This window comes from Rhinichthys klamathensis, unplaced genomic scaffold (genome assembly GCF_029890125.1).
Source record: "Rhinichthys klamathensis goyatoka isolate OS25496 unplaced genomic scaffold, OSU_Roscu_1.1 h1tg000505l_1, whole genome shotgun sequence".
Lineage (NCBI taxonomy): Eukaryota > Metazoa > Chordata > Actinopteri > Cypriniformes > Leuciscidae > Rhinichthys > Rhinichthys klamathensis.
In genome coordinates, this window is record NW_026606986.1 from 264771 (window position 1) to 291445 (window position 26675).

Genomic DNA, 26675 nt, shown 5'->3' on the forward strand with positions numbered 1-26675 from the left:
GTCAAGCGTACGAACATCTTTCCACTGAAACAAAAATTTCATGTCGTAGCACAAGTGATGCTCAGATTCACGAACAGGCCACGCACGTTCGCAGAGCTTTGTCTTGTCGTTGCAGCAGAAAATATAAACACAATCGTCTGGTAACTTTTTACTATGGTCCCCGACCACACGAAATCTTGTGTCAGGAATTGAGCCATCCCACTCGGCTACGTACAACGGATCATCACCACAGTCGTTCAAATCTCTCCAAACGTAGTTGAAAAACAGAAACCAGTCCTTTTTGTGGAAAATCACACATGGGGTCTGTGATGTAAAATCGTCTTCAACATCTGCTGTGTAGAGTTTCACAGTACGCATCACCTTGTCAAACACATACCTCACCACACGACCACCAGACATTGAGAAATCCTGTTTCACAAGAGCACTGTCTTCATGAAGAAATCTTGTCAAGCTAACATTTAGCTTTTTCCTTGGAGCAAAAGTTAGATCTTCTCTCATTTCAACAGGTCCTCTTGTCGGCGAAATACACATAACCTTTCTAGGGGTTTTAGGAGTTCTCGGAGTAGCCATTGTATCAGGAAAGTCGTAGAATGTCTTCTGTGTTCAACAGTGTAACCCCTAACCTTATTTAAAACTGCAACAAAAGACGTAGGTAGTGACGTAGTTGTGAAAAAGGCACACCTCATACCATAAAAACTACAATGGCAAGTTGCGAGGTGTGAGTTCATTAACCCAGTCGTAAAAACCAGTCAAAAATGTAACATCTGTTTGATCTGTTTGTTTGTCTTTTAAAAGTCCCCGGACATCGGCACGGATGATGTCACGTTGCGCCACGCTTACTAGACACGCAGACGCCAACCTCCACTACCCGTCGTAAATCAGAGACACATGGATCCCCTCATCCCCTGTCAGCCATGAGGGTCATAAATCAGTCAAAAAGTGACACATGGTTTATGTTAATACTACTGACTTCATTCAAAAGCATAAATCCTACAGACCCACAACTATTGAACAGTATGTTTGAGGTTTTGCTTACTAGTCGAGTTCATAGCCGTGGAGATTGTCTTGGACAGGGGGTGCAGCAGGCCATCAGCATGATGATCTTCTAGAAAATAACATGCAATGTGTCACAGAGCCAACAATGTTACATAGAATTTACAATAGAACAACAGGTTTATTACAAGGAAGCAAGCTAGAGCAGAGATGAAATGCAGAAAAGATAAAGAATATATATAAAACATCTTAAGGTAATATATTGTGCAATAAATGCATATGAAATTATTATCATGATTAAACAATAATTCCCCCTTTGTTGTGGAGGTTTTTTCTGTCCCTCTTGAAATCACTTTTATTATCAATCTTTGTAAGTGATGTCACTGATTAACAGCTTACTTCCAATCACCCATTGACAAATTACCAGCAAAACAAAACTATCAAAAACTGTTATCAACACAAAAATGTGATTAAAAACCCAAACTTATGTAAAACAAGAGCTCAATTGTAACGTAAACTTAACTTAACGTTAGCTGGCAGCTAACGTTACGTTAGCTCTTCTGAAAACGGTTGAGATGGTAACGGACTTTTTCGAAGACACAAAACCATTTCTATAAAGTAAATATTCAACAGAAGTGTATCAATTACACGTAAGAAAGATGTCAGGAACGTTTGTATGTATTATTTGTGTGATTTTGGTAACTAAACTTACCTGAAAGCAGTGAAAACAACAGTGAGAGACGCTAGTTTTGCTGTTTGTCAGTTGATGAAGTTTTCCTCGTTTCCATGGTTTCCAATCTGCTCGCGCGCGCTCCTGTCTTTGAATCCGATTGCGACCATAGAGATTGCGACTCAATGTTTACGCGCACGTACGCCCATTGAAACCATAGAATACGTCAAAAGGCACGCAGCATTTAAATAAACATCTAGAATTATAACATTTAACAATTTAAAATATCATTAATTTTTAAAAAATGAGTTTAAAACTCTTTCATTTAAAAATGTTTGCTTTTATTTTTATTGTAAAGCAATTTCAAGACATCTGTTATTATATATACACTCACCGGCCACTTTATTAGGTACACCTGTCCAACTGCTCGTTAACACTTAATTTCTAAGCAGCCAATCACATGGCGGCAACTCAGTGCATTTAGGCATGTAGACATGGTCAAGACAATCTCCTGCAGTTCAAACCGAGCATCAGTATGGGGAAGAAAGTTGATTTGAGTGACTTTGAACGTGGCATGATTGTTGGTGCCAGAAGGGCTGGTCTGAGTATTTCAGAACTGCTAATCTACTGGGATTTTCACGCACAACCATCTCTAGGGTTTACAGAGAATGGTCCGAAAAAGAAAAAACATCCAGTGAGCGGCAGTTCTGTGGGCGGAAATGCCTTGTTGATGCCAGAGGTCAGAGGAGAATGGCCAGACTAGTTCGAGCTGATAGAAGGGCAACAGTGACTGAAATAACCACTTGTTACAACCGAGGTATGCAGCAAAGCATTTGTGAAGCCACAACACGCACAACCTTGAGGCGGATGGGCTACAACAGCAGAAGACTCCACCGGGTACCACTCATCTCCACTACAAATAGGAAAAAGAGGCTACAATTTGCAAGAGCTCACCAAAATTGAACAGTTTAAGACTGGAAAAATGTTGCCTGGTCTGATGAGTCTCGATTTCTGTTGAGACATTCAGATGTTAGAGTCAGAATTTGGCGTAAACAGAATGAGAACATGGAACCATCATGCCTTGTTACCACTGTGCAGGCTGGTGGTGGTGGTGTAATGGTGTGGGGGATGTTTTCCTGGCACACTTTAGGCCCCTTAGTGCCAATTGGGCATCGTTTAAATGCCACGGCCTACCTGAGCATTGTTTCTGACCATGTCCATCCCTTTATGGCCACCATGTACCCATCCTCTGATGGCTACTTCCACCATGTCACAAAGCTCTAATCATTTCAAATTGGTTTCTTGAACATGACAATGAGTTCACTGTACTAAAATGGCCTCCACAGTCACCAGATCTCAACCCAATAGAGCATCTTTGGGATGTGGTGGAACGGGAGATTCGCATCATGGATGTGCAGCCGACAAATCTGCGGCAACTGTGTGATGCCATCATGTCAATATGGACCAAACTCCCTGAGGAATGCTTCCAGCACCTTGTTGAATCTATGCCACGAAGAATTGAGGCAGTTCTGAAGGCAAAAGGGGGTCCAACCCGTTACTAGCATGGGGTACCTAATAAAATGGCCGGTGAGTGCACTCAGCATCCCAAGTAAAATTACGCCACCAGACTTACAAACTCTTTTAATAGCCCTCGATCTGTTTAAGTAATTGATTTGCAACAATTATTTTTTATTAATTTTATTAATTAGTCCTTTAACACCGTCCTCAAGGCCAACAAGATATTCGCAGGCAAAAGGACACTTCAAAAAGGAGGAAATTGGATAATAATTAAAAATGATAAAACTGACAGAGAAGTCTAGAGTAAAAAGCTAATTAGGATTTGTGAGTGTGGCACACATATAGTAACTGAGAGGACACAAGCATAAAACTCTTAAAAAGTAGAAAAGTAAAAACGAGTACTCACTGTGAGCAGCGAGGAGGATGAGGCCCAGGCCCAGCAGCAGGGAGAAGTGGACCGCTCTCATGTCGCTGGTGGTCTATGGCTGTCAGGTTAGCACGATGAAAATCAGGTTGTTTGCTCTTAAAACCCCTGAGCTTAAGCCCTGCTTTTGGAGAGCTAATACTCAACAGCAGTGAGGACACAAAGATTACCAGCCTTGTCCACTGAGGCCTGTGCTTCTGTCTTAAGATCTGAATGGATTCTCACCATCTTGACTAATCAGAGATGAGGGATCAGTGACTGTGCTCCACCCATACATTATGGGTGTGATACTGCCTCCAGATTTCATTCAGCTAATGCCTCCATGCACAGTGAGTTTATCAGTGACCAGACTCCCTTTGTGACATAGCAGACAGTGATCACAGCCAATCAAACAGTTGATGCAAAGGCTATTTGAATACATGCATGTGGTAAGGGTAACCAAAATTAAACCTTTACACCAAATGTGTAAGTAGATCAGCTTATAATTATATAACCTTCTTCCATTTTTATAACTTCTATTTTTCTTAGTTGTTCTTACAACTATCCTACAACTACTTCCTGTTTTGCATTACTTCTTTTATTACTACACTATAAAAAATTATTGTTGGCGTAACTTAAAAAAGTAAGTTACCTGGTCGCCTTCAAATTTTGAGTTCACTGAGGATATTGGGAATATTGGTTTAATCAACAGAAAAGCAAAATATTATGTTACCTGAACCACATTAATAAAGTATAATTGAAAAAAGAAAAAAAGGTTGATAAATCAATAATTATAAATATAAAGAATATTAATATATATATATATATATATATATATATACTGTATATATATATATTATACACTTTTTAGGCTACAACTATAATAATAGGCCTAGTATATTTTAAATGGGTTATTTTAAATTTAAAATATACTAGGCCTATTATTATAGTTGTAGCCTATATTCTGAAAAGACATTGTCCAACATGTATTTTAAAATTAAAAACTGCTATTTACAAGCTTAATCTAGTTAGGTTCTCTGTGTTTGAGCATGAATAATTTACGTGTTAACACGCAACGTGTTAACGCGTAAATTGCGTGTTACACGTAAATACGTGTATACACGACAGTTTCACACGTTTTGGCCCTTTTGGCCTTCCATACTATGGCGAGTATTTAGTGCCACAGATAACCTAACAAAGGAGACTGTCGTGTGACAGCTACGTGTGGGATGTGGATAGGCCACTCCGTCAGTGCATTACGTCGTCGATAAGCCCGTCGCCGTCAGGCTTGATTTTTTTTTCTCAAACTTCGACTTCTTCTTCTTTTTATTGGCGGTTGGCAAACTAGCTGAGAGGTGCATTAGCGCCACCAACTGGACTGGAGTGTGGAACCAGAGATTATACAGAAGTACAGGCCTACATGCTCCAGCCATTTAGTCATTAAAAGTGTTGCTGTAAAATTAAATTTTACACAGAAATTTAAATGGACGGTAATCTAATGGATATTTATTCTAAGATATTAATGAGCTTAAATTTGTAAGTTATGTCAGCGGAGAAGTTTGTACTATTAAAACAAACACTAGGCTACTTTAGCTTTGTTGGTATGATGTCTATGATGGTTCTTTTGTAAATCAAACTAAAAGAAAGTGTGAAAATATCTAGAAATATGACCACTGTTCAATGAACTCCTTGAGGCAAAACTCTTTTACGTAGTTTTAACCTCCCTTCTATAAAGTATCCATCGAATCTTCTCTTTTTCATCTTTCCTATTTGCAGTTTGTATTTTTATGCGTTGTAAGCATAGACTATATGTATTCCTGCATGTTGCATTGTTAATACTGTTATACTAATAAAGAGGAAAAAATCTTTCCTATTTGTTCTCTTCAGTGGAGTGATTCAATGTCTTGCTGTTTTGTTATGTCATCACATGATGGCACTGTTGCATTTTTTGTCAATTGCACAATTTAATAATGCATTTTAGGCTGAAAAAGTCGATAAAATCTTGTGAGTTAATGTTTGAATATCATAATATTGCAATAGGCATCAAGGGTGCACATTGTTAACTAATGCACATGTGGTAATTTATAAAAAATACGACATATAACTTCACTTTAGGTGATGGGCCAGCGGGAGATTTAATGCATTTAGACTATTTTTATACACTAAAACTACATCACACTCAGTGTCACAAACCAAACACACTGCCAAGCTCACATACACATCAAATAGTTAAACACTCATCACAAGGCCTATTCAAAGACAATGGCATCATCTAGTGAATGAAAACTGCAATAGACGTTACAACAGAAACTTCAAAAACTCAATTAATTGTGGGGTTTACTTAATTAAATATTACATTGAGTGTGTTTTTACATTTATTCGTTAATAGACTATAGTTCTAACTTAAACTAAAAACTAACTAAAATATAACTGGTAACATTTGTAATTTAATTGAATAGCCTATAGGCCATACAATTATGCTATATTTTTGTATTATAGATAACAGGGACAACTTGAAGTTCTAGCCTCCCATCTTTCATTTAACTGGCATGATGTTTATTTTGGGTCTATTCTGTAGATTAAAATTGTGCTTTTATCATTTACTTTGTGTACCCAACTGTCATTTAAAATATAAAAAATAGACCAACAACAAGCTACATGTTTTATTTACATCAATGTTTTCCTCATATTTGATGCTGCCATAAATGTTTTGTTTTTCAATGGTTAACCATTTTAAAAACACAGCTTGAGAGGCAGTTTAATTGAGTGCTGCAAATTCAAACATGAGAACCAATCAAAAGCACCAGAACAGCTACAAACTTTACTAAACAACTGTGGCTGGAAATGGCAAAGGAAGACAATGTGCACATGAAATACACATATGCAACAAAAAGAATATTATTCAATATATAGCCAAGCTTATTAAAGAAAATATTCATATGGCATCTTAAACATTTTCATAAGAAATTGTGATTTAATTACATATTTTACCAGTAGGCCTAACTGTAACAGATAACACTTACATTTATTTTGTAATTAAATTATTTGACTAAATTGCATGTATGTAGTTAGCCTAATCCCCAACACTGCCTGTATGTTTGTCTACAGTTGAACATTAAATGGTGTTCGTAGAATCATGGGAGCTTTATATAATGAGCATTAAGTGAGTCGGAAATTACGTTTGTATCATTGCATAATAGTATGGTTTCTCTAAGTGTACCATCCCGATGGAAAATGAAGAACTTCACTGAGGGTCTTAAGATTTTTAATTTGCTGTCTTGTTCTTCAAGAACAATGTAATTGCTAAAAAAGTGCAGACATAAAGCAAGAGGAATAAAAGCATTTATAACAGGCTGTACAAGACAATGGGTACTGGTGGCGACGTACTAGTGACGACGTTTATGTCACACGGCTTTGAGCCGACGTACCTAGTTCAGACGTTGTTAGTAGGCGTTATTTTTACTGGAATTCTAATATACGTCGCCGTGACGTCGCCACCGGAAGACGTTCCTCCTGTGACGTCGCCGCCAAGTCGCCGCTGGTCTCCCGTCTGCAGTCCCAATCAATCCCATTCAAAAATCTACACGTTCTGGCGGCGACGGCAGGGTAGACTTCTCCTTCTCCTTCTCCTGGTAATCCATGATTTGGCACTAAATACTCGCCATACACTGTAAAAAGTGAACAGTTGGATCAACCTAAAAAAATTACTTCAATTGGTAACACCTAATTTTTTTTAGTTTTCTCAACTTAAATTATCACGTTTTATCAACTTAATTTCACTAGGTCAAGAACACTTATATTATTTGAGTTCATTCAATCCTGTTATTTACATTAGTCTGACTTAATTTCACTGCATTCCAACTTAAATGTATTACTTTTTCCTACAGTTGGTTCAACTTAAAAAAATTAATTCAATTGGTAACAATGACCAAAAATTGCTAAAAAATGACGTTTTCTCAACTTAAATTATTATATTTTCTCAACTTAATTTCACTAGGTCAATCACAGTATCACACAATAATCAAATTGCTTTAAACATATTTATTAACATTAATTCATTGTATACACCATCAGTATTTTCCATATTACAAACTTTGAGAAATCATTACAAACTGTTCATATTTGTTGTGCCAATGAAATTTAATTTACTGACACACTTCACATCCATTCCATTAACAGTCTTTTTGCAAAGTGGTCTTTGCACTGTATCTTGCTCAAAACTGAGCCACTAATACATTTATAAAAATAAATATAAAAACAGTGGTTATTCCCTTAAATGAGCCACCTAAAAACTATTAAAGGGATAGTTCACCCAAAAATGGTTCCAAGTTGTACCAAACCTGCATGAGTTTCTTTCTTCTGCTGAACACAAAAGAAGATGTGTTGAAGAATGCTGGTAACCAGACAGTTGACGGCACCCATTGACTTCCATAGCAGGGAAAAACAAATACTGGAAGTCAATGGGTGCCGTCAACTGTCTGGTTACCAACATTCTTCAACACATCTTCTTTTGTGTTCAGCAGAAGAAAGAAACTCATGTAGGTTTGGAACAACTTGAACCATTTTTGGGTGAACTATCCCTTTAATATATTCTTAAAATAGAACCATATAAGTGTATGAGAAAAGTGCTTTAGAAAAGCTTACAGGCAATGCCCTAAATTTGAAGTGAACCAATCAACTACAGATTCGAACATCCAACTACACATTCAAACTAGACATATGAATGAACAAATGGATAGTCTACGAACAAAAGAAAACAAATTAAACATTTTTTCAAACACAGACTAGACATATGCACATTCAAACATTACTGCAAGTTCACTGTAGTTTACTGAAAAGACTTTGAACTTTTGGTGACATTTTGTGCTGATCAAGCTGCAAGAGAACTTTCTGGAATACCTCGAATGTCAAACGAAGTGGTTTTGGGTAAGCCAGATTGATGATGTATATCATCCCGAGAAGCAAGGCACAAGCTGATGTGAACGACGGCAGTTCATTCAAAACTTTAACACCCTCAATGATGACACCTATGTCAGCCGGTGGTTCATGATGTTCTCCCCCCTCCTTCCGAATAACATACACCGCCATGGTGAGGTGCTCCAGCTCACCCTCGCAATCATCTCGCTGGTTCTCCTAAAGTAGTGTACATTAAACAAAATACATTTTGCGTTCATAACTACAAAACCCAAATTTAAACTTTCTGAAAAATCGAAATAGAATATGCGGAATTTCAACTCACAAGGTACTCCTTGATAAGGTCTTTGGGATTTTCCCCCAGGAAAACGATGAGGGCCTTCACACACTCTCTTTTCGTGCGTATATTTTCAGTCTGTGAAAAAGCAATTGTGATTATTTTTAAAATTCTGAGTAATCTGTAATAGAGAATCAGATTTCGCCGAGGATAGCAAAGGACAAGAAAATATAAACATTTATAAACTATAAAAGTTTGTATTAATGACTGGCCAAAATATATACATCACAGAAGTATACAAAAATCATTATTCAGATATAAACACTGATGTCTACGTTCAAAAAAAAAAAAAAAATTCTTCATTTAAAATGATTTCAACGTAGAATAAATGACTTTGTTTGGTGCACATTCCAACACTTAAGACCAAATTGTAGGAGTTTAAAAGAGTTTGAGAAAACTAAGTTAAATTTAAGTTGTTACCGTTTTTGCTTTTATGGAATGTTTTAAGTTTTGTTTAGTCATTGAGCAGTATAGACATGCTTCAGTGTCACTATAATTGTCATTTCAGTTATTAAGGCAGACTTTAAAAGCAGAAGGAAGAGCCATTCTAAGCTTTTTTATTTATTTAACTCGTTTTTTTAATGACAAAAACTAAATTGTTTTTCAGTCATCACAACTGTTATAACACTGGTTATTCAATAAACAGATATTACTGTTACTAAACTCAGCTCAAAAGAAATTTAAATTCCGTATTGATCCATATCGTGATACGTATCGTATCGTGGCTTTAGTATCGTGATGCGTATCGTATTGCGACATTGTTGGTGATACACAGGCCTAGTTATGACACTTTCAAATTTCAATGCTATAAAACAAGTATTTAACAATTAAATGTTACTGTTAAACATACTGCGACTAAAATAAGATTGTGTAGTTGGTATTAATGTAAAACACACAGACGTACCTGATCCAAAATCTGAAGAATTTCTGCAGTCTTCTCACGGGTTGCTCCTCCTTTTAAACGGATTACTCTAATTAGTTGACTCATGTGCACATCTAACTGGGCAAGGAACGTGTCTTCTAGTGGAACAGCCATAAGCCTATGGAACTCTGCATTGATCTGAAATCAAAAAAAAAAAAAAAAAAAAGTGTCAACAACAGTCAAACTGCACAAGCAAAATTTTATTATATCAACTCAAATAATGTATTTAGCCAGTAAAACTAGAACTTTAACTTCTTTTTTCAATACCTCGTAATGTCTGAAAAGCGCAGGCCACCTCGCCTTGAAATCCCTAACACTGGGCTCCTGGTTCACTACCTCCTGCCGTCTGTAAGCAAACGTGAGAGCCATTTTCTCCTTGACAACCCTTTCATTTTTCCTTTTTTCAGCCTCTGTTAAAAGTTCAAGTCTTTCTTTTTCAAGACTCTCACAAGTCTGTCCAACAGGAAGGGAAGGGTAAAAGTTTGCTTCTGCACGTTTCGGCTTCTTCATTTTTTTGCAGGGAAACCATCTGTCGCTGCTTTGGCTTTCAGCGAGTTAACAGACACCTCTACACACCCCTGCATTTTGAGTTGGGTCCTGTAATTTCCCATTTTATACTTCAGTCGCTGTTTCCAACCAGACCATACACTGAAAGAGCCAGGTTCTTTCAGACAAGGGTACTTCTTGATCAAGGCCTCTGCGACTATGTAGAAGTGTGTGTCCTCTGGGTAGGCCTTGTATTTGAAAATTTCCCCTGCAAGTCTATTTAGGATATCAGTCTTTGTACGAGAGCTGAGAGTAAGCAGTTTCCCGCTTGTAAGGTATTCAGCATTTCGATGCTCTAGCTGGAGTTCAGTCTCAAAGGAAAATTGAGGAATTGCAAAGTCTTTCGGCCACTGCTCTTTTCGTGAAAAAACAGATTCAGGGGATGACATTTTTAGTGTGACACTTGATGTGTCATTTGATGCCATAGAAACGGTGTCATTTGAAGCCATAGAAACTGTGTCATCTAAGTTAAATGAAGTGGAATGAGACAATACAGCCTCAGTGGTACTGAGATCTGTAGTGGTTTGATGAAGAATGACCTTGACTGTTCCCAAATCCTTAAGGTCAGTGGTAGAATTCAGATTGAAGAAATCACTGCCAAAATCTTGATCCATGTACTGAAGTCTGATGTTGCTCTTTATGCCAAAGGTCGTCTTAATTGAGCAGTGAAGGTCTTCAAGTGACTCCGGTATGCCACTAGGAAGGCTGAGTTTTTCAATGTTGTTCTCCCCTAAAACCACCTTCAGTCTTGCAGGTTTTGATACAGCCATGGCAATCTGCAAGACAGAAGTTACTCAGTTAGTATGTGCCAAATGGGAAGACATTACATCTTTTTAATATGTAAACATTCAGAATACTGAACATTCATACTAAACATAAATTCAGAATGTTTATCTTTTTGCAATTTTTCCAGCAGTTAACCCTTTAACAATTTCAATTCACCATACATGCCTGCAGTTACATTTACTGCAGTGTTAATTTCGTTGACGAAAATAACGACGAAAATTATTCGTCAACGACATTTTTTCACAGACGAAAACGAGACGATAACTAAATAAAACCTAGTTTTGAATGACAAAGACTATGACGAAAATCTATTGACATTTTCGTCAACGAATAAAAACTAGACGAAAATGTTAGATAGTGACGATTTGGGAAGCGATCCGTCAGAACTGATGTCCTGAGCGTGTGTGGTAGATGCGCACATTTGTAGGCTACTGTAACGTGATCTACCCCGCGGTCATAAAACGTTAAAAAATGTGAACGTCTGGGAGAATGAGTAGAGCAGTGTTAATTTTGTCAGCAAATTTTGATTTAGTTTTAGTCTTAGTCTTTTGACTAAAATGCCATTTAGTTTTAGTCATATTTTAGTCATCTGAATTGTTTTAGTTTTAGTCTAGTTTTAGTCGACGAAATACAATAACATTTTAGTCGACTAAATCTACAGTAGATTTAGTCGACTAAAATATAATGGGTTTAGTTCAATTGTAATGCGTTAATTTAGAATTTCTCTAAAATTTCCAAACCCATACTCCCGGAGAAAACATCTATTAACCTATTAATATGAATGATTTTTAAGTTTGAACATGCAATACAGATACAGATTTAACTGCTGTTACTTAAAAAATATCTTAAAATGAAATAAAACCACTTTTCCTAAAGTACAACACAGTCTTCTTTACAATGAATGATATATTCATTCCTTTTAACTACTTACACATCATTCTTTATTCTTTCAAGCAGACATATTTATTTGTATGAATTAAATATAATTAATCCTTATTAAAGCTATTAACAAACAGTGAATGCTTTTCTCTTTTTCTTTTGTTGCTTGATCAAAATTAAGGACACGGACCGCATTAGGTTTATTGACACTGTCACTTTAAGACGTCGGATCATGTCCAATGACATGCGGATACAATTGCACTGATGCACATCCGACACACTCACAGTTTAAGACATAACCAGCATAGTTTACATGAATACTCTCCAAAAAGGACATTTAGACATACTGTTGTGTATTTCTCCATTCAGACACGAAAGAGAGCTCAATTCAGTAGCCTACTCGCGCGCTGTAGGTGTATTGTGCATGACTGCACGCTTCGGGTTAGGTGTGTGCGCACAGAAAACTGCACCGAATAGAGCTCTTTTTTGCATCGTCACTCTTATTCAGAGATCTATATGTCTGCCCTACTCATTCTCCCAGACGTTCACATTTTTTTAACGTTTTATGACCGCGGGGTAGATCACGTTACAGTAGCCTACAAATGTGCGCATCTACCACACACGCAGGACATCAGTTCTGACGGATCGCTTCCCAAATCGTCACTATCTAACATTTTCGTCTAGTTTTTATTCGTTGACGAAAATGTCAATAGATTTTCGTCATAGTCTTTGTCATTCAAAACTAGGTTTTATTTAGTTATCGTCTCGTTTTCGTCTGTGAAAAAATGTCGTTGACGAATAATTTTCGTCGTTATTTTCGTCAACGAAATTAACACTGGAGTAGAGCAGACATATAGATCTCTGAATAAGAGTGACGATGCAAAAAAGAGCTCTTTTCGGTGCGGTTTTCTGTGCGCACACACCTAACCCGAAGCGTGCAGTCATGCACAATACACCTACAGCGCGCGAGTAGGCTACTGAATTGAGCTCGCTTTCGTGTCTGAATGGACAAATACACAACAGTATGTCTAAATGTCCTTTTTGGAGAGTATTCATGTAAACTATGCTGGTTATGTCTTAAACTGTGAGTGTGTCGGATGTGCATCAGTGCAATTGTATCCGCATGTCATTGGACATGATCCGACGTCTTAAAGTGACAGTGGCAATAAACCTAATGCGGTCCGTGTCCTTAATTTTGATCAAGTAACAAAAGAAAAAGAGAAAAGCATTCACTGTTTGTTAATAGCTTTAATAAGGATTAATTATATTTAATTCATACAAATAAATATGTCTGCTTGAAAGAATAAAGAATGATGTGTAAGTAGTTATAAGGAATGAATATATCATTCATCGTAAAGAAGACTGTGTTGTACTTTAGGAAAAGTGGTTTTATTTCATTTTAAGATATTTTTTAAGTCACAGTAGTTAAATCTGTATCTGTATTGCATGTTCAAACTTAAAAATCATTCATATTAATAGGTTAATAGATGTTTTCTCCGGGAGTATGGGTTTGGAAATTTTAGAGAAATTCTAAATTAACGCATTACAATTGAACTAAACCCATTATATTTTAGTCGACTAAATCTACTGTAGATTTAGTCGACTAAAATGTTATTGTATTTCGTCGACTAAAACTAGACTAAAACTAAAACAATTCAGATGACTAAAATATGACTAAAACTAAATGGCATTTTAGTCAAAAGACTAAGACTAAAACTAAATCAAAATTTGCTGACAAAATTAACACTGATTTACTGCTAGTGGGTTTGGCATTAAAGTTTGTTCATCTTAAGTTGGCTCAATCTTAAGTTTCTCAAGCGACAAGAATACATTTGTGCGCAAAAAACAAACAAAAATAGCGACTTTATTCAAGTATTCATTTCCTTCTCTGTGGGCCTCGAGTGAGTTCACGTAGTGTAACAGCGTAGAGCTTCTGGTTGAACGTCACAGTCATCACACACATGACCAGCGTCGGCCAATAGTGAGGCTACGTGTGACGTACAACACAGAAGCTCTACGCAATTATACTACGTGAACTATCTAGAGGCCAAGAGAGAAGGAAATGAATACTTGAATAAAGTCGTTATTTTTGTTTGTTTTTTTGCACACAAAAAGTATTCTCGTCACTTGATAAACTTAACATTGAGCCACTGTAGTCACTTGGACTATTTTAACAATGTCTTTAATAACTTTTCTGGGCCGGCAAGTTTCAATCCCTTAGAAGCCTATGGAGGAGTGATCCAGCTCTCGGATTTAATCAGAAATATCTTCATTTGTGTTCCGAAGATGAACGAAAGTCTTACAGGGTTGGAACAACATGAGGGCGAGTAATTACTGACAGAATTTTCATTTTAGGGTGAACTATCCCTTTAAATAGCCAACTAGATACTGACATCACAATTATAACTCTTAACTCAAAATATCATCAAAATAGCAGGGTCTTTTTTCTCTGGACGAAATCATAGGCCTTACCATTTATAAATGGACATATCTTTTAAGGGTAACGACGCATTCCTCCAACTCTGTAATCAGCCAGGGGATATATATCTTGCAGTTCCTGAGGCCCAATAGGGTCCACTTCCTTAACGGGTGATGTTTCGAGTTAATAACCTCTGTAGTGTTCAATATACCACCCACTGAGTCTCTTGACAATGAAGATCAATCTTTGTTCTATAGTAACCATTTGGATTATTTCACAAAAGTCTGGCAGTCCTCCAACAGATCCATGAATCAAGATCATCCCCCTTTTGTAGTTCAAACCATTATGTGTCACATTGTTAGCTAGGTGCACGGTGTCCACATTTAAAAACTTGTCTCTCAATCCACTGGAGATCCCTTTGTCAAGGACATCAATGTGAACTGTGGAAACATCTGACACTTCTAGTCGATGCCTGGGAAAAGTACATGTATACAAGTGATGTGCCATCTGATACTGATGTCTCTCAGAAAGCGAAAGGAGCACATTTCTGAAGTTCTTTATATTTCTTGCAACTCGCTTAAAAAAACTGTGTTTCGCTTCAAAATGCATAGTCCATAACGCAACAAGCGGTCCATATTGACGAATCAGGTGTGGATAATGTTCCAAGAAGTGGTGTTTAGGTTTGAGATCAAAGTCAGGGAAAACCTCTTGAAACCGAATTCTGTGCTCTGAAATCTTGAAACTGAGATAAGCAATGGATTCCTCTGTATGAATTGGAGAAACAATTAGATCAACAATATCCTTCAAGTCCGTTAAAACATGCCAAGCTGGTTCTTCACAGGGGACTTTCTGACCAATCAACAAAGGCACAAATCGGATTAAACTCCAGTTCTCATGGGCATTCCCTCCAACAGTTTTTTTATCCAAAATGAAGAGGGATTGGATGTGGTTTATTTGTTTTGTCCGTCCCCTTAAAATCGAAAGATGTTATTGCTGCATTCAGTTCAAGTAATGTGAAGTATTTTTTTTTAATAAATACACTAAGACAAAGCGACAACTCAAAAGGTACAATTCCTTCAAAAAGATCATGGACAATGTCCGGTGGGAACCCAGATGTCACGTCAAAATATGAAAGGTGTTTCGACAAAGTACATTGTTTCTTTACACCATAATAGTTTGCCAGTCCATTGTCCTGAAGTTGTCTTAGATGTTCTTCATGAATTTCTTTGGTCCAGAGACAAAAACTTCCACTGTTCACTTCTGTTGTCTGAATTTGAACTTTTTCCGCAGTGCAAAATCTACACACATAAGACCCTGTGAAATTTTCAACGAATCCAGCAATACTGTGGGCCCCAAGGTTGTCAGCTATGACACACTGAACTGCCCCCTTTACTGTTCTGCCTAACTTTGACACAAAAATACCACTCTGTTCTAAAATGACAAGATCATTAATCAAAGGCTTTAACACTTTTTCATAACCAAAGGACTTTAGATCATCACTTTTGATTAAAGCAGCCAAATAGATGGAAGACAAAGATGAGTGATACAATGGTGGCAAATTGCCCAGAATCCAATAAATGCCACAGATTTTATGCTTCCGTCGTGACGTACCCAGCGGATTACAAATTTCAAATTCATCAACATATAATATCAATGAAATACTTTTCTGCTGGCATAAAAAAATCATTCTCTTTGAAAAGGGCACCATCATAAAATGATTTGTAAACCTGCACAGAACCCCTTTGTTTAGTTGGTTGTTCCAGTTCATCTGTGTCTTTCAAATTCCTAGCCTGATCCAATACATTCTGGCATTCAAGAATTTGCTGCAAAGACTTTAGAATAGAAAAGTACTGGAAAGTTTTCTTCTCATTGCGATCAAGTACAAATTCTACAGGTTCAACAACATTAAAGTGTCTCTTGAAGTAACTCTTTCTTCTCCACGCAGTAGAAAGCGGCCCTTTGTGTCCTAATGCTTTTTTAATAGCATTAGACTCACACAATGCGTTAGCTAATTTTTCAACGATTGATTGGTCAAACTCACAACTATGTTCCTGTAATATTTCAGTCAAAGTCTTCTGTGTGATAGGAAGCGATACAGAGCCAATCAAATAGCTCAACTCTTGTAGCAGTTCATCGATGGCTGTGTTAGATACAAGATAGATGTTTTCTAATTTTAAAAGGACCAAAGCAAGTTTAAGTTCTATTTCTTTTTCCAAGTTCACAGGATCACTGTCAATTGCAGGGTCAACATGCTCATCGCTGCAAGGTATTTCATCATCTGAAATATCACATGAAATACTTCTGAATGACTCACTGCCAGAGTTTAAAATTTTGTTTTCAACAATCCCATGCTTGAAATCACTTGCTCCAGAGTGTCTTCTATGTTTGTGACTTTTAAAATTCACATAAACATTAGTTTTGTAGGTACAGTCCTTGTACATACATGTTATGGTCTCCTTGTTTTTCAGATGGTGAAAGATGTGTTGAAAATAATCCTTTTCGGCTGAAAGTTGATGAAAACAAATATGATAGCTGAAAGTGGTTAGGGGTTCTTTGGGTAACCTTTGGACAGGGTGGTTTCTGGATAAATGGCTTATTAAGCATTCCAAGTCTTGAATCTGCATACACAGTTTAAATAAGTGCATGGATAAGTGGATCCGCGTCCATAATGCTTGTGGTTAAGTTTGTAATGTTTGAGCAGTTCAGATCTTCTTGTATAGACCCCCCCACAGTCTTTACATTTCCACATTAAGTGCAACCCTGGAATGAAAAATAAAAATTACTCTTTACTTAAAGTAAGTTTTCTGGCAAAAACTCACTATCATGTCATCCAAACTGTGCCTATTGTATTTGAAGTGACAAGGAAACAACGCGAGATCACGCGTGTGTCAAACCGGAGTTCTCGCGCGAAACTGGAATTGAGCTGCTGTTGCGTCTGGTCTAGCAAATGTTTATGCTTTATTTCTGCTTGATATAATTGTAAATATATCTATTAAAATACTGATATTCTAGTCTATATCTCCTCCCTGAACCTCCCGCTGCCCTGTTTCTTGCTCTCTTTTTGGGCTGTAGGTCATCGATAATGTCATTTTTTTTAATCACCGACAGGTCCAGATAATTAGCATGCCAAATATCTCACAGGCATCTGCGACTCATCTGCGATACTCTTAAGATCGCATCTTTGATCATTCACACTGCGTGATCATCACTCGCGTGATCGAGCACTGATTTGCCTATGATTCCGGGCATTTGTTATTATTTAACCGTGAGACCGACGGTTATAGTTGAACACCGTCATTAGAACCGCAAAAACCATGTTATTAAAATATTTTTTACAAACATTTTTTATCATAGAGAATATTTAAATACTAATATCAGCTTACGAGGGAAACGGAGGCGGAGTTAGTGGTGCTACGGAGGCTGCTAATGCTGGAGATGATTCGGGAGAGGTCTGTGCACCACCCCCTCCCCAAGAAGAGAAATCTTGGAGATCTCCTTAATAAACGGAGGTCTGAAATCTCTGCCCCTTTACCGATCAGAGCGCGCGCTGACACGTACGAGCGCGAAAGTGTGCGTGGCAAAAATGACGTCATTGCGGTGTGGGCAGTCGTGCGCTTTGGGTGCAAGACCCCATTTCGCTTGCCGATGTGCACAGCTTTTTTTGTAACAGCGCGCGCTGCGCCGCATCCGAGGATGAACGACTTCAAGCCGAATCTGCCCGAGCATATATGTCTCACCGCACCGGCACCCAGTTTGCGCGTCTACATTGCAAAGTTCACTGCAAAGTTTTTTTTGTTAAGGATTTGTTTACTGTGAGTGATTCATTTAATGGAAAGCACATTCACTTCTAGTTGTCTTGCTGATTATTTTAAATAAAAAGTAGAGCAAGCTAATCAGTGTCTGCTCGTTTATTCAAACTAAGTTGTCCTATAGAGAGCCTAAGTCCCTCCCCTCTGCTTCCGGCTCATGGGACCTTATTTCGGAAAAAATATGCATGGTAGTCAATGGCGAGAGACAACTTATCTTTTTATTCCGTCTGAACTGTGCCCTGAATTACACATATGATGTTTGTCAATTTAAAAGATAACTATGAAAGTAAAGAAAGTCGCAGTTTGTCATAAAACAGAAGAGTAACATTTAGTTTTATGTGAAAATCGCTCAATGAACTACATCTCTCGTCTCGCACTATGTACGTCACCAAGCTTGTGTGTGTGCAGTCTGGTACAAAACACACATGACGGCGTAACGTTACGATTATAACGTTAGACTATAGAAAAGATGACAGACGTTAGCTTCAGTAAAGTTAGCTTCATTCATTGAGAAAAAAGGTAAGACGTCACATGCTCTCCCTTTGGGTTTGTAGTCTTTGTAATTACGTATTTTCACAGTCTTATACCTCAACATTTTACATCAAACTGCGACTTTCTTGACTTTAAAAAATGTATCTTTTAAATTGACAAACATCATATGTGTAATTCAGGGCACAATTCAAACGGGATCAAAATATTTGTTGTCTCTCGCCATTGACTACCATACAATATTTTTCCGAACTAAGGTCCCATGGTGGTCAACCGGAAGGGGAGGGACTTAGGCTCTCAATAACAGACGAACGTCTCAACATGGAATTCATTAACATACACATTTAACTATCAAATCTAATGTTTACGAAGCATTTGCGAATCCAGGAGAGTTTTCATGAAGGTCCATTTTACAAGCAAATTACTCAAATATATTTACTTAATATATTTACAAAAGTTTCATGAATGAGGCCCAATGCACGTGAATGTTGAACAGAATTTTAAAGGTAAAAAAAACTAAAACAAAAAAACAAGCACCTTTAAGTTTTTTTTCAGACAGGTCCCATTTTACATAGGGCCTAATTTATAATTATCTGTAATAAATCATTTTATATTACCGTATTTTCCGCACTATACGGCGCACCGGAATATAAGGCGCACCTTCAATGAATGACCTATTTTAGAACATTTTTCATATATAGGGCGCACCGGATTATAAGGCGCATAAGATACTGCAGTCAAACGTTTGACTGGATTTGCGTTAATGCATCCACTACATGTGCTAGATGTCAACAAATCAGTCAGATAAAGTGAAACTTTATTAAGCGTTCTGACAACTCCGTTCACTCCCATGGTAACGTTGTTCAAACGTTAAAGGAGAACTCCGGTCAATTTTAACATTGAGCTCATTTTTTGTAAATTTGGAGTGCTGTCAGTACAGATAAGAACGACAAAAACCAGTGTTGCCTACACCGTGTTATCCTCTTTTTAAAATTTGCACCCTGTTGACTTAAATGGGACAACCTGTTTTAAACCTGCTTTTAGCCTCTTAACAACCGGAAGTAAATACGGGTATGTGAGCTGGCTGAATAAAGAGATTATTCCTGCCTTCGTGAAAGCTCGGATCACAGTTGAGACTGATATATCAGCCCAGGCATCCACGATCCATTGGCAGATAGTGGCGTAAGTCGCCCGGCGCTGTCTCCCCGTCTTGGTGAACGTGTGTTCCATCCATATATAAGGCGCTCCGCATTATAAGGCGCACTGTCCTTTTTTGAGAAACTTAAAGGCTTTTAAGTGCGCCTTATAATGCGGAAAATACGGTATAATATATAAACGTTCCTGGCAACACCATCACGCTCTCTATTAAGGTGCAGTATTTTCTTGCAGTACTATAAGGTGATATATTATTGGAAAGCTAAACTGGAAAAGAAGAAATCTGGGATAAGTAGGCTCAGAAGATGCCACTTATTTATATAATAATGGCACAAACACGGTTTAAATTTGGTCTTTTTCATATTAAATCAGCCAGTACTTGTGCACCTTTTACATGCACAATACATGTCACGCCATATAATCATTTCGAGCTTCAAAATTGGTTTACACTGTATAAACTAACAAAAGAGATATTTCTGAAAATCAAAAAAAGGCACATGCATTCGGGATGTCATAAGGGTGAGTTAATGCCAATTTTAGTTTGAAAATTCTTAATTAGGATAAAATGCAAGTCAATAACATTAGACAACATTAGATGGAATTTATTCAAACATATCCAACATTAGTAATTCATATAATCTATTATCAATTATAGAAGAAATTAGAAATTGCTTAAATTAATAGAAATGACTTACCATGTAACGTTATAGCAAGGTGTGTCCTCAGTCGTAAAACATGTAAAACGCTTTCGGTCCTAAGGGGAGAAAAATGTTGTAGTATTTAACTTAAGTGGTAGAAAATGGTTTGCTACAGGTCAAGGAATTAATTATTTGTGAAAATACTACTATTTCTACAAAAAAATCATAATTTTCTACTAAAGAAAACCCTGAATTTTTTTTTCTGGATGAAACACCTCGAGCTAGGCAAATGAAGCTAGCGTTAAGCACAGCTACCTAGTTCAGTAACTTAGTCAGGGCACTGATCAGGGAATCAGTCAATGTGCTGACTCCCTGATCAGTGCCCTGATTACCGAACTAGGGAGCTGATTGAGACACACCCAATGACTTTTATCACAGACTTTCAACATCATTTTGGGCGAAAAAAAGTCGATGAATAAATCAGAGCTAACGTTTCAAAGACAAATAAAAGAACAGACAAACATTACTTTAAAAGCAAACTCAATATTATACTGCAGGAATTCAAATTTGAGCATTTAGTCCCGCTCCCCGAGCACTTCCCGCCCAAAGCATTTCCAATATCTCGCGCGGGCACAGACGGTTAAGGAGGCATCAATTTTAAAATTATTTTATTACACATAGTTCCAAGATCCAAAATGAACACATTTTTATAAAACAAACGAGTAAATACCACATCCTGTATAAGTTACATATTCAGTAACGTTAACGCTATTTCGCAAACGTAGGCCTACGATTGCGTTAGTATTCATGTTCACAAACAACATTAATTAACTCATAAACAACTAAAACACACGTCCAAAAGTTGCATATTCGAATATATTAATTAAAACAAACTTCCAACCTACCTTATTCATCCGAGTGCGAGAGAAAAAGAAAATGGCGGTTGAGCAGAAGTTCCAGTCAGGCTCGTGCGTCATGACGTCAGAAAAAAAAACGTCTGACGCGGAGGTCCTTAAAGGGAAATTATACTTTGGGTGAAAGTGAGATATTTGAGTGTCTGTGAATTTCTATGCGTTCAAGTTGAATGAGTGTACAATAATCAATTACGATTAGGAAAGCAGAAATACGAAGTAAATAGACTCAAATAATTCTAGTTATCCAACTTACACCCATATTCACTTTTTGCAGTGTAGTTAGTAGGCGTTATTTTTACTGGAATTCTAATATGTGTCGCCGTGACGTCGCCACCGGAAGACGTTCCTCCTGTGACGTCGCCGCCAAGTCGCCGCTGGTCTCCCGTCTGCAGTCCCAATCAATCCCATTCAAAAATCTACACGTTCTGGCGGCGACGGCAGGGTAGACTTCTCCTTCTCCTTCTCCTGGTAATCCATGATTTGGCACTAAATACTCGCCATAGTTAGTAGGCGTTATTTTTACTGGAATTCTAATATACGTCGCCGTGACGTCGCCACCGGAAGACGTTCCTCCTGTGACGTCGCCGCCAAGTCGCCGCTGGTCTCCCGTCTGCAGTCCCAATCAATCCCATTCAAAAATCTACACGTTCTGGCGGCGACGGCAGGGTAGACTTCTCCTTCTCCTGGTAATCCATGATTTGGCACTAAATACTCGCCATAGTTAGTAGGCGTTATTTTGACTGGAATTCTAATATACGTCGCCGTGACGTCGCCACCGGAAGACGTTCCTCCTGTGACGTCGCCGCTGGTCTCCCGTCTGCAGTCCCAATCAATCCCATTAAAAAATCTACACGTTCTGGCGGCGACGGCAGGGTAGACTTCTCCTTCTCCTTCTCCTGGTAATCCATGATTTGGCACTAAATACTCGCCATATTCGACCGACCGACCGACCGATCGAACGTCTATCCGAACGTCTATCCGAACGTCTTGTACTTTTGAACGTCTGACCGAGCGGGTTGACCCACGTGAAGACCTGACGTGACGTCAATGTCTTGAAATTAGCAGTTTTTTAGCCATGCAAGTATTCAAGCTGATGTGTAAAGACTATAAATGGACATGAAAGGCACTAAATACAGATATGTTAAAATAATACTCAACCATTTCCTGCATCCTGCATCCAAAAAGCCATTGAATAAGCTTTTCAAGAAAGGTGTTGTAGGCTAGTCTTTCTGAGTGATGAACTGAAAAAGCTGTGATTTTCTCTGTATTTCATAACTCTAATGTTTCAAACGCCAGACTCATCTATTTTAACTGTAGGCTAGTGGTAGGCTGTTAATTAATGTCTTTGTATTTCTTAGTCTTTTCTATTTCTCAGTCTCATTGGCCAATTCTATTATACATCTTATTCGAATTATTCCTCTTCCACATTTATTTATTTGTTCCTCCTACATTATATTTCAGTTAACAATCATATAACTATAAGTTATAATTGATTTAAACTATATACAATTCTAATTATTACTCCTGAAATTAAGTCAGGGTTAGCCTACATTACACTCTTAAGGGTATCATAAAGTAGACATGTAGGCTTTGTATTTGATATCAATTTGTCTGATATAAATGGTAAGCACATTTTAGCCTACTATACACTCACCGGTCACTTTATTAGGTACCCCATGCTAGTAACGGGTTGGACCCCCTTTTGCCTTCAGAACTGCCTCAATTCTTCGTGGCATAGATTCAACAAGGTGCTGGAAGCATTCCTCAGGGAGTTTGGTCCATATTGACATGATGGCATCACACAGTTGCCGCAGATTTGTCGGCTGCACATCCATGATGCGAATCTCCCGTTCCACCACATCCCAAAGATGCTCTATTGGGTTGAGATCTGGTGACTGTGGAGGCCATTTTAGTACAGTGAACTCATTGTCATGTTCAAGAAACCAATTTGAAATGATTAGAGCTTTGTGACATGGTGGAAGTAGCCATCAGAGGATGGGTACATGGTGGCCATAAAGGGATGGACATGGTCAGAAACAATGCTCAGGTAGGCCGTGGCATTTAAACGATGCCCAATTGGCACTAAGGGGCCTAAAGTGTGCCAGGAAAACATCCCCCACACCATTACACCACCACCACCAGCCTGCACAGTGGTAACAAGGCATGATGGTTCCATGTTCTCATTCTGTTTACGCCAAATTCTGACTCTAACATCTGAATGTCTCAACAGAAATCGAGACTCATCAGACCAGGCAACATTTTTCCAGTCTTCAACTGTTCAATTTTGGTGAGCTCTTGCAAATTGTAGCCTCTTTTTCCTATTTGTAGTGGAGATGAGTGGTACCCGGTGGAGTCTTCTGCTGTTGTAGCCCATCCGCCTCAAGGTTGTGCGTGTTGTGGCTTCACAAATGCTTTGCTGCATACCTCGGTTGTAACGAGTGGTTATTTCAGTCACTGTTGCCCTTCTATCAGCTCGAACCAGTCTGGCCATTCTCCTCTGACCTCTGGCATTAACAAGGCATTTCCGCCCACAGAACTGCCGCTCACTGGATGTTTTTTCTTTTTCGGACCATTCTCTGTAAACCCTAGAGATGGTTGTGCGTGAAAATCCCAGTAGATTAGCAGTTTCTGAAATACTCAGACCAGCCCTTCTGGCACCAACAATCATGCCACGTTCAAAGTCACTCAAATCACCTTTCTTCCCCATACTGATGCTCGGTTTGAACTGCAGGAGATTGTCTTGACCATGTCTACATGCCTAAATGCACTGAGTTGCCGCCATGTGATTGGCTGCTTAGAAATTAAGTGTTAACGAGCAGTTGGACAGGTGTACCTAATAAAGTGGCCGGTGAGTGTATAATTAATTGCCTATGATTTTTATATTTAGGCAAAGCAGATACTGATTGCAGTTTTCGCTGCATTTGAATATGGTAACTTAGCGTACCTATTTCTATTAAATAAGCAAATAAGACACATTTCGAAATTAGATCTATTCCTGAACCTTCCCAGCAAACAAGGGACGTCCCCCGGACGTTTCAAACGTCCCCTTAGGTCCGCATTAGGTCCGCTTTGTAGCTAACGTTCCCGATCGGACGTTCGGAGGACGTCCGCACTTGGTCCCATTTGTAACGTTCGCTGACGGACATTCCGATGACGTTCGCATTTGGTCCGCTGTGTAACGTTCGCTGAAGGACATTCCGATAACGTTCGCATTTGGTCCATTTTGTAACGTTCGCTGACGGACATTCCGATGACGTTCGCATTTGGTCCATTTTATAACGTTCGCTGACGGACGTTCTGAGGACATTTGTCCGGGCCAGTTTGCGAACGTCCCTATTTCGTCCCTCACCTGGCATTTCCATGACAACACTTGCAAAATCCAGTCGCCCATGCGTTTGCCATCATCAACGACACTTTGCAACTCAGACAAACGAATAATTAAACTAAAATATAAATGCAAATATTTGCATTAATTGTAAAATTAAGTTCATGCTAAAAATGTTAGTGTTTTAATGTTAAGATAATAACTTTCATGTTACTTCATGTAAATTATATCACTAATTAAAGATGTAATAAAACCACGAGTCTGTTTTCACCCGTTATAATTTAAACATCAAAAACATGAAAATTGATTCAATTGAATATGAGCTACAATTTATAAAGGCTATTCCACATGCACGAAGAGGTTGAATCCCAGGAGCTCTAAAAGAATGCATCGACTTCAAATGATGAATGCAGCCAAGGAAAACGTGAAGAATGAAAAATTGCTGGAAAGAAAGTGGAAAGTAACACGGCAAGACAAATAAAAGTATCCTTAACATTTACCTGTCAAACTGTTGGTCAGGCGAAGGTGACTGGTTTTATTAAAAATAATATATTTTAGGAAAAATATTGTTCTAATTATTGATAGCACATGCAGATCAAATAACACACAAAAAAAAAAAAAATTGGAGAAACAAGCAAGTGACGATCAAATCATATGATCAAATGCACCTAAGCGAGTGACGTCATTCCTTATGTACGCGGTTTGTATCACAGTCTATGGTTTGTATCCATGGCAACGCTCAGCTGCGTAGCGTAGTGACAGTTAACGGTCCTCCTCAGACGCAGCCTTATTGTGTTTTCTCTGTCCGTCGTCTGTCTAAAGGTATTTTTAATTTTTAGGTTATTATAAATTAGTTACCTTAACCACTGTCCGTCTTTAAATTATATGAAAATGTTACCTTTTAAAACGTTTGCTGAAGTTGTCCGCAATGTACCGCTGATAACCGTTATGCCTAACACTACGAAGCTAACGTTAAATGTAGCTGAAATGAGACAACGTTATATTCCACTTGGATAAAATCATAACTGAATATGTTTATTTTGTTGTTTTAGGGCCAAAGGGGGAGAATTGCCATCGGATTAATCCCACAGCTGACCGACAAACACACACACACACACACACACACACACACACACACACAGCTGCCAGCGCATTTGAAGACACATGTGAACTTCGTTTCAGCTGGAAACTTGGCAACTAGACACGCAACACACACACACGCACTTTTTTTGTTTATGAAAATAAAAGTATTTTTGTTTCCTGATATTCCTTGTTGTGTGTTTGTTCCTTGGTTGTTCGATTTTGTGTTATCAGACTAATGCTACACTATAAAAGGGTCTAAGATGTTAAAAGGACTTCTAGTGAACGTTCCGTAAAGGTCCCCGAAAGTTTTCTAAACGTCCCGCGAAGGTCCCTCGGGACGTCCCGCGAACGTCCCCCACGACGTCCTGCGAACGTTTAAAGAACCCTACACGAAGACGTTCAGGGGACGTTCGCAGTGGACATTCAGGGGACGTTCTGGGGACGTTTTTTTGTTAGCTGGGTTCCGATTTAATGGGAGATGGAGAAAAAATATGTAGAATATCGTGCTTTTCCGAAATAGCTGTTAAAGCATGCCAGGTTTGTCAAAATATTTAGCCTCTGCTATATTTAACTTTAATAATACACCGCACATAACTTTCTAAATCAGCCATTGCAATAATCAACACAAACGTGTTACAATTCCGATTTAATGGGAGATGGAGAAAAAATATGTAGAATATCGTGCTTTTCCGAAATAGCTGTTAAAGCATGCCAGGTTTGTCAAAATATTTAGCCTCTGCTATATTTAACTTTAATAATACACCGCACATAACTTTCTAAATCAGCCATTGCAATAATCAACACAAACGTGTTACAACGTCTTCACACGTAAACAACGCGTTGGGAAGACTATCGGTTACTCGTACTTCCGACCG

The 26675-nt window shown here is 38.2% G+C and overlaps 1 long non-coding RNA gene across 1 annotated transcript; it reads right to left on the reverse strand.

Annotated features, from left to right (window-relative positions):
• Positions 1–9720: 9720 nt before the first annotated feature.
• Positions 9721–21650, reverse strand: LOC130072787 (uncharacterized). Its single transcript, XR_008804169.1, has 3 exons — positions 21384–21650; positions 10025–10103; positions 9721–9895 (listed from the first exon to the last, which is right to left on the reverse strand). It is a non-coding gene; the product is annotated as an uncharacterized LOC130072787 (long non-coding RNA).
• Between the last annotated feature and the right edge of the window lie 5025 nt (positions 21651–26675).